The sequence below is a fragment of the Lynx rufus genome, unplaced genomic scaffold, assembly GCF_022079265.1.
Source record: "Lynx rufus isolate CCGP_SWC_20201006 ecotype Redwood Valley unplaced genomic scaffold, mLynRuf1.p SCAF_7, whole genome shotgun sequence".
Taxonomy (NCBI): domain Eukaryota; kingdom Metazoa; phylum Chordata; class Mammalia; order Carnivora; family Felidae; genus Lynx; species Lynx rufus.
In genome coordinates, this window is record NW_025814889.1 from 115,123,330 (window position 1) to 115,129,777 (window position 6,448).

The 6,448-nt window shown below is 48.0% G+C and overlaps 1 pseudogene; it reads right to left on the minus strand.

The window, feature by feature from the left end:
* Nucleotides 1-3,409: 3,409 nt before the first annotated feature.
* On the minus strand, nt 3,410-4,887 carry LOC124502700 (60S ribosomal protein L4-like; annotated as a pseudogene).
* Between the last annotated feature and the right edge of the window lie 1,561 nt (nt 4,888-6,448).

Consider the following 6,448-nt stretch of genomic DNA (forward strand, 5'->3'; position numbering starts at 1 on the left):
CTGCTGACATCCTTCAGTGGCTCCCAGGTGCCTCCGTGATAACACTCAGTCTCCTTGGTTTGGTCCTTCATTTCCCTCCCAGTCAGGCCCAGCCTCCCCTCTTGCCATTGCCCCGATTAAACTCCACGTGGCAGTCACTCAGAACAAACCGCAGTGCCCCGAGCATGCCTGACTAGGTACATTCGAGGATGCTCTTTCTCTGCTTTTCCCATCACGCCAACTTCTTCTCTCTTTCCAGACCCTGTTCAGGATCCTCATCTTAGGGATGACGTCTCTGACTATCCCCTCATCTTTTAATGCCCTAAACCCTGTCTTCCACTCGTTAGGTGCCCATCTGAGCTGCCTTATCATCCTGCCATAGCCCTTGACGTTCTAGATGATTAATCAGTGGCTTACATGTCTATGCCTAGCTCAAGACTGTTGTCTTAGAGACAGGGGCTGTATCTTGTTCACTGTGCATTCCCAGAGCCTTGTACAGTGCTTGGGGTCTAGGATGCGCGTAATAATTATTGGTCAATTTAATCATTTAATGAGTGGCTAGTTCCGATGCGGTCCCCCTCCCTCTCCAGTGGCACTAGCCTCTTGCTTCCTTCCTTAAGGGTCACTGGGCAGGGATCCTGCAGAGTGGATGGGGAAGACATGCATATATGGTGGGATTTGCCCTTCTTAACAGGCTTATTATATACACAGTTATGTCTTTATTGTTCCCCCTTTTAATTGGATTAAGGGAGTTATTCTCTGAGAGATGAAAACACGATATTGAATTCTTATGAGAAATTAGGTAGAATAATAGAATGTTGAAGTAGAAGGGACCTTAGAGGTTATAGGGATCATCTTTCTCATTTTTCAGGTGAGAAACCAGGCCCAAGGGTAGAAAGATTTGTTAAGCTTTCACGATCAATTAATGGCTAAAGACATCTGTTGCTTCTGCCTAACTCAGTCCCTTTGGGGGAACCAGCCCTTCCCACTCTCAGTCATAGCATTTTGAGTGGTGCTGGGTTTACTCCCAAATCCAGGATGAGCATATGAACTGGGTCTGGCCAATCAGAGCATCAAAACATGTGTTCCCAGGAGGCCAGTCAAAGGTGATGAGACTTGATTCCAGAACATTGGAAAATAAAAGTTCATATGCCCCATTGGGGTTGCTGAGAAGATAGGACCAACCATTGGCAGCCATCTTGTCACCATGAGTGGAGAGCCAAGGAAAACAGTGCCAAGAGATGAAGAGAGTGAGTCTGTCCTAATGACATCATTGGAGACCCTGATACAGATGTGTCTGATCCCTGATTCCTGTAGGAACTCATTAATTATTGTGTATGTGTGGCTTTTTTGCTTAAGTTCAATTCTGTCCCTTTCAACCAGTTAATCTAATGTAATGTTAGAACTAGAACCAGGCCTCTTTACCCCCACATGCAGTGCTCTTTCCACTGAACCACACTGGGCATTCCTCCAATTAACCCTATGCCACCCATCATCACATAAGAGAAAGTAGAATTGGGAGGGAATGGGAGACAACAGGGCTACATTTTGATGAGTATGGGATGTGTCTCCAGTGAGGGACTCTGGGGACTAGTGGGAGGTCACTGGGGTAACAGGAGGCGTTAGAACTGGAGCAAAAAAGAGAGTAGCTAAAAACCAAATTTTGCTTGTTTTCCTGTTTTGACATGGGGTGGAGGTGGGGGGCTATGGGGGGTGGTTAGAGGTGGGGGCATATATGTGATTAGAAGCAGATTCAGCCAGGCTTTTCTTCTAGATTAATGAAAAGACCCTTTGGTCTGGACCTGGGCAAGTTGCTGGGGTGCAGATTGGAAAGGCAAGGACAAAAGTCACGACATCACTATTTTACCCTTAACATCTCATGACTCCCCTAAGTGTGGGAAACTCTGTGCCACTGACCGGCCACAGCCACAACAAGTGAACCTTCTCTATGCCCGGCACCACTGATATGACTGTGCTGGGCCATGCCTGTTGTTGCAGGCAAGATATGCTAATGAGATGGTTTCCCGCCTTGGTGATAATTTGGTTTCTAGTCTCTGAGGTCAAATCTTCATCACAATGCCCAGGATGCATGAACTAAAATGGAGGGTCTGTCCCTGGTGGGAACCCCACCCATACTGCCCACACACACCAGGACGGAGTTTTTAGAGGTCGGATTCATCCTGCTAATGTAACTCTCTTCTCTGTATTCATATAAAGTTCAAAAATAGGGGGCGCCTGGGTGGCTCAGTCGGTTAAACGTCCGACTTCGGCTCAGGTCATGATCTCACGGTCCGTGAGTTCCAGTCCCGCGTCCGGCTCTGTGCCTACAGCTCAGAGCCTGAAGCCCGTTTCAGATTCTGTGTCTCCCTCTCTCTCTGCCCCTCCCCTGTTCATGCTCTGTCTCTCTCTGTCTCAAAAATAAATAAACATTAAAAAAAAATTTTTAAAAATAAGCAAAAGTAAGTTATGGCGTTAGAAAGCAGGACAATGGCTATCTTTGGGAGGTGGGCCGGGAGGGTCTTGGAGAGGGTGCGAGAGAGTTTTCTGGAGCGTTGTGTTCTTCGACTGTGTGCTGTTTACCCGGAAAAGTTCCGTTTGTGAAAATCTCTTGAGCTATGTACTTATGGGTGATGTACTTTTCTCTGTGTGTTGTATTTCAATAAAAACATTACAGTGTGTTGAATGCTGGTCATTGTAGGCAGTCAAATGAGGCCACTGAAATTATGTGATGATACTCTTCTCTTGTAAGGTGGGCACACAAATGATCCAGAATATGTTCATATTAATTTGAAAGTATATAATAAAAATGAAAATATAAAAGAAAAAATCTCGTAGCATGCTCACTGTCTTCCAGGGGTCCAGGACGCTGGATGGAAAAAACTGGAATATTAAGATACCTCAGAATCAGTGTAAATGGACCTCAGACCTGTTCACCTCTCTCCGCTTTGATTGCCGTCACTCTTTTTTTTTTCTTTTTTAAGTTTATTTATTTATTTTGAGAGAGAGCAAGAGCGGAGAGGGGCAGAGAGAGAGAGAGAATCCCAAGCAGACTCTGCAATGTGAGCACAGAGCCCACTGCGGGGCTCAAACTCAAGAACCGCGAGATCATGATCTGAGCCCAAATCCAGAGTCAGACGCTTAACCGACTGAGCCGCCCAGGTGCCCCGATTGCCACCACTCTTGTTCAAAGCACCAACAACTCTAGGCTGGACTGTGGCAATAACCTCTCGCTGATGTATAATCCACTGTCCACACAGGAGAAGACTGTAGACTTAAAAAACAGCTCAAATAACTTCCCTACTGGAAGACCTTCAAAGAATTCCTAAAAGTCTTTTTTTTTTTTTTTTTCTTCCTGCCTTTGATCAGGTCTTTATTCAAAATTAGCTGTCCGAAATGATTTGACTCTTATGGAATAAACAAATTTAACTTTTTATGCAACAGCCTTCTTTTCTTCCGAGGTGGGTTTCTCTTGTGCAGGCTTCTTCTCAGTTGCTTGGAAGCTGCAGCCTTCCCCCCCACCCCGCCAAAGTTTCTTCTGCTTTTTCACACCAGCAGGCTTCTTTCCTTTCTTCTCTACCACAGACCTCTTGCCTGGAACCGTCTTCTCTGATTTGGCTTCTAAGGCTGCGGCTGCTCTGTCCATCCAGAGTTTGTGATTCTTGGCCTGGCGATGAACGCTGTTCTGGGGCATAGTCTTGACATACAGGGTTAGCTTCAAACGTGATTCTTCAGGGCTCTGCGACGAGTCTTCTTTCGTGGTGCTCAGAGGGCTCTGTGGATCTCTGGGCTTTTCAAGATGCCACTAAGGTCTGTGTTAAGCATCTTGTGCACGGGAAGCTTATAGTTACTCTTGAGGGAGGCAGCCTTCTGCCAAGTGCCATACAGATCATCTAACTTGCGGGGAGCACTTTCAGTCCAAATGCAGAAACGTCCCACATCCCCACCAGAAGCAAGCTGCAAAATGTTCGCTTGGCTTACATTAAGTAAAGTAAATCCAGGGATGTTTCTGGGGACAACGTTGTCCTCATTAGAGATAACGCAGGGTCCCCTGCACTGGATATGACAACGGTTTCTCATTTTGCCCCTTGCCAGCCCTCATTTGCTGAGAGGCATAGAACTCTTTGGTATCATTCCAGGCTTTAAGTCTCTTAGGAAGCAAAACGGCCACCTTGGACTTCTTGTAACCTTCAACTTTATCTTCAACCATCAAAGGAAGTTCAGGAACTTCCTCAATACGATGACCGTTATTTTTATTTACTTAGTTTTTTTAAAGTTTGTTTATTTTGAGGGAGGGAGAGGGAGAGACAGAATCCCAACCAGGCCCCAGCGCTGTCAGTACGGAGCCCAAGGTGGGGGGGCTCGAACTCACGAACCACCGTGAGATCATGACCTGAGCTGAGATCAAGAGTCAGACACTGAACCGACTGAGCCACCCAGGGGCCCAATACGATGACCTTCAGACATGACCAGCACTGGTAAGGCGGAGGCAGCCAGGCAGAGCAGATGACGCACCGCCTCTGTGTCGTGCTCATTCTGCAGTGCTAACGACGCCAGGTTTCGGTTGGTGCGAACACGCGGCCCCCACAACACACGTTTCCAGAGGCACCTGGCCAGAACGGTGAGTCCCACTGCCTTGAACTCTGGGAATTGGAGCCGCGGCTCTGCCAGCACCCCAGGACTCAGCACTGCTTCGATGGCCTGCTAACTCACTGACAACACGGGGCTGTCTGTCGTTCTTGCCGAGTGGGTGTGAACAAAGTTCACAACATCAGGTCGAATTGGAGGCTTGAACACGGCAGGCAAAGTAGCATTTCTGCCAGATGATTCCCCCTTTTTGGAGTATAAGGATATCAATGAATAAATACATGCCATCGTGGGGAGAGGAGACAGCCACCCTCCTCTCATCCCTGTGGCTCCTACAGGAAATGTAAGAATTGCCAATAGTCTTAAAGCCCAGATCCCAGCACGCCCAGCAGTGACTGGTGCCTTCTGTCTCCCTGACCATCGTCCCACCACTCTCCCCCACCTCACCAATTTCCAGCCCCCCTGGCCTCTTGTCATCCTTCCAGCACGCCATGCTTGTTCTAGCCCCAAAACTTTGACATAGACAGGCACGTGTGCCTGAAGAGGGGTCTCCCAGGTCCTGGGGTTGCTGGCTCCCCTTCGGACCTTCTGTCTCAGCTCAGATGTCTCCCCCTCGAGTAGCCTCTCTCGGCCATTCTTCAGTCGCATCACCTTTTATTTTCTTCACGGTACCCGTGGCTATCTCGTTTGTGTAGTTGTTACCAGAATGTGCGCATCAGGAGGGCAAGGACCCATCCACCTTCTTCGTCATTCATATCAGTCAGTGAGTGTCCCGGAGGGCAGCGGATGGCATACTCAAAAGAGTATAACCAAGAAGAATTTAACAAAGGGACCTTGTACAGAAATGTGGGCAGGGCTAAGGGAACCAGCTCCCAGGGAAAGCCACCCCCACCCCTAGGCCTGAAGGGGCAAGGCGAGGGGGTTCTCTTTTCCTTACTTTCTTTATCTGTTAAAATATCTCTATGAGGTGCTTGCAGGACATGGTTACATACGAGGACTGGGTCGGTAAAGCAAGCAGAATAACGCCTGGGCCGTATTAAGTGCTATGTGAGTGTTTGCCATTATTATTACCGATCTTATTTTAAACTCATTTAATTTAGTTCCTACAACTCTCTGAGGTGGAGCAGGGATTGAAAACTGCCCGCCTATGGGCCGAACTTGGCTTCCAAACGTGTTTTGTTTGGCTTGCACACGTTTCTTTCAAATGAGCCAATATTTAAAAATCTGGACTTTTCTATAAAAATCTGGATTCCTGGCTCTTCTTTAAAAATCCTCATGTGGCAGCAACCAGCAGGGGCTCCATGCGGCCGGCTTCTTCAGAGGAGGCGTGCCCTTAGCCCCGCCACCATACCATGGGTTGATTTCAGTGGTGACACGGTTGCTTCAGGCGAGGATTTACAACCTCAGTTAAGCCCGAGGTGGGGGTAGTTCCAAGGTTAATACAGTGGCACAAAAACACTGTTAAGGACTGCTCCTCCCCCAGTGCTGAGGTCTTCTGCCTTTCCTCTCTGATATCTTCAAGCATGTCAGCAATGATGTTCCTCCTCATTTCTCCCAACGCTCCAAAGGCTCATAGGACGCATGCAAAAACACACGTGTCCAGAAGAGGAGAGCATGCCCTTGCATTGGTTTCTTTTTCTTATGAAGGCAAGTCTTAAAAAACAACAACAACAAAACAGAACCCTAGCTGACTTCCCCCTGAGCTCACAGTGGCCAGGACTGGATCATATTACCAATTCCCCGGGGGGGGGGGGGCAAGGGGGCCAGGAAGCATGTCCCACACTTCCTGCTGTTCTAAGTGGGAAGGCAGGATCTGCCTACAGGAAGGAAACAAGGTTGGTGAGTAGGCTCTCAAGAATGCCAGGTACAGCTCACCTGGTAACAG